This window comes from Haemaphysalis longicornis, unplaced genomic scaffold (genome assembly GCF_048455015.1).
Source record: "Haemaphysalis longicornis isolate Haplotype H1 unplaced genomic scaffold, Haemaphysalis longicornis Haplotype H1 scaffold_12, whole genome shotgun sequence".
Taxonomy (NCBI): Eukaryota; Metazoa; Arthropoda; class Arachnida; order Ixodida; family Ixodidae; genus Haemaphysalis; species Haemaphysalis longicornis.
This window is the reverse complement of record NW_027526225.1, coordinates 16262235-16265016: the sequence shown is the minus strand read 5'-3', so window position 1 is coordinate 16265016 and position 2782 is coordinate 16262235. Positions and strand designations below refer to the sequence as shown.

Genomic DNA, 2782 nt, shown 5'->3' with positions numbered 1-2782 from the left:
ATGTCGTATATTTCTCGCCTTGTCACGGGCGGTTCTCCGGTGTTCTGGTGTTGGCATGGTGGCTGCTGCTTGCTGCGAGGCGTTTCTTCCGACTTGGTTCCCTTAACTGCAGCCGACCTCTCGAGCTTCCCGTCTTCCCGCTGTGACGGCGGCGGAGACGGCGGCAGGTGTTTCGCCTGGCTCTCGTGTCTCCCGCGGCTGTCGCTGCGCCGTTGGCTTTCGCTGCGCTCGCTTTTCTCCCTGCTCGGCAGCTGTGGAAAGTCCAATGACGTCATTGGTGGTCTTGTCTTCTGCAGTTGTTGCTGTTCGTGTTCCTCTCGGCGCTCCCATTGTCTTTTCGTGAAGACGAAGGGGACCTTGAACTTGTTTTTGCAAATTCTATCTGCCGTCGGATGCGCTCCTCCGCATAGCTTGCAACGTGGCTTGCATGCCTTCTCGTGGTCCGCGTCGGGGTTGGCCGCCCCCGCACGCGAAGCATATTCTGGTCTCTGGGGTTGGACATACGTCGATGCGGTGTCCGACTTTTCCGCAACATCTACACACTTCATGATGTTTTTTGTAAAGCCCGCACTTTACCAGTGCCGCTCCGTATTTTACGTACCGCGGCAATCTCTGTCCTTCAAAGAGGACGATGACCGCTGTAGAATTTCCAATCCTGTGCGCCTCTAGCGCCGTTGGGTTATACTTTGTCACGATCGCCTCATTTATTTCTTCGGGCGTTCCGTCAATTGCGATACCTCTGATGACTCCCTTCGCCGTCCCTTCGGACGCGGTTCGGTAGGCGGAAACCTCGAATTTCATGTTGCTGAATTCGGCGGTCCTGATGTTAGTGTAAATTTCGGCTCTTCACTCGCTCGGCGTGGTGACGACTGAGATGTTCTGCGCCGCATTAATGCACACCATGTCTTCGCCCTGGTATTCTTTCGTCGTCCCCCCGGCCGCCATAATGGCGTCCATGAAGACCGACGTCGCAATTCTGGCTGCATTCAGACGGCCCCTGGGCCTAATCACGACCTTGTGGTCGTCTCTGGGGATAGTCGCCGGCATACGGGCTGCGTTCTTGATATTCTCGGTAACTCGCTTGACAAAGCTAACTCTCTCCTTGGGTCTAGATTGCCGTTCCGCGGTGAAAGATGGTCTTTCACCTTGCGGCTAATTGGCCTTGCGCATTCTTCTACTCGCCGCGGTCCAACCGCTCAACTCGCCGGGAGTCCCGTGGCGGCCACCTACTTGAACGTACGTCTTCCCTCCATCGTTGCAGACTATCGTTGCCTGCAGGGCTTCGGTTGCCGGGCCCCCGCACACCTCCATCGCCGGTATCGACGCCATCTTGTCCGTACTCGTCGGGTAGACCTAACTCCGGTGGGCGACCGCCCCGGTGGCCGTACTCGTGCGCTAAGCCTAAGGCCTTGCAACGTTTGCTCGCCTCGAGTTTTTGAAGTCCCAAAAGAGGCGAAAATTCACACACCACTTGCGCGATGTTGGTATCGGCTGGTTCCTCGTACCGTACCGCACACTTTGGTAACAAATAAACTGTGGTATCGGTATAAACTGTCGTATCGCTGGGAGCGATGAGAAATGAGTGCATCTATGTAACTCCATACATATATTATGTCAACAAAGCACGTTGGAACGACAGCGTATTCCGAAACGGGCTCAACGCTTTAGGAGATAGTCAGCTGAGGCACATGCCCACAAACGCATTCCATTGAAGTCAATACATGCGCCGTTCACCTGCCGTGGGCGTGTCGCTGACTAAAGCCGATTTCTGAAGTTGCACGCGTATGTAGTCGGGTCAGTGAAAGGCGCCTAAATTCGAGAGGTATGAAAACATCTTGTTTGAAAGAATGCCTTCACCTTCGTTTATTGTGTCCTAGCTGAAGCGCCTGCAAATGTTTACAGGGAGCTGATGCCTTATTAAGTATGTCGCATGGATTATGTGCCAATAACATGGCAGCATATCCACTCCGTGGATCATGGTGAGGGTGCGGAGTACGGGGACTCGAATCCGATTTGTGCCCCGACCGTCATTCGATTTGAGCCGTGAGTTGCACCTTGATTATTCCCTAAATGAAACTGCAACTCACGGCTCAAACCGAATTTCGCTTGATTTTCGTTTAATGGTGGTGTGCGCACGGATGGACGCGGACGGATATTGGAGATCCTAAGGTACTCCGTCCCTTTACAGGCGAGGTAGTAAATCGTTTGACTCTCGGGTGCTAACTCACGGTCGTAGCCCAATGGGTAAGACGACTGACAGTAACTCTGCCTGGTCTACCTGGCAGAGGCTCGATTCCTGCCGGTGCCTGTGTGATTTTTTGCAATTGCAAATGCTATGCACACGAACGCGGGCGGACATTGTGCGCTCCTAAGGTACTCCGCACCTAAAAGATTCCCTGTGCACGCTGAACGGAATTCAAGCGCGCAGTGGAACATCTCATTCACGAAGGTGGCCGGCTAATCCATCAGCAAGGGTCAGCCCTGTAAGGTGCCTAATTTTGTTTGATGGCTTATACCGCCTGGAAATAGCAAGCACAGAAATCTCGACTCAGAGTTTTTCGACATTCAACGACAGTTATATGGCGCAGTGAGCAAGTTATAGTGCTAAGTTACAGATGATTGGGAATATGCCATGAACGAATTCGTAACCCGCTAATTCATCCAAACAGGTTAGTGCTTTAATGTGCCTTATTTTTTCTGCTAGCTTATACTGTACGTATGAAGAGATCGGGCAAGAAAACCATCGCTCATACTTTTACATTTAACGAAAAGTGTATGGCCA

General features: G+C 52.4%; 1 pseudogene; it reads left to right on the top strand.

Annotated features, from left to right (window-relative positions):
* Positions 1–550, top strand: LOC144161875 (uncharacterized; annotated as a pseudogene).
* Positions 551–2782: the final 2232 nt, after the last annotated feature.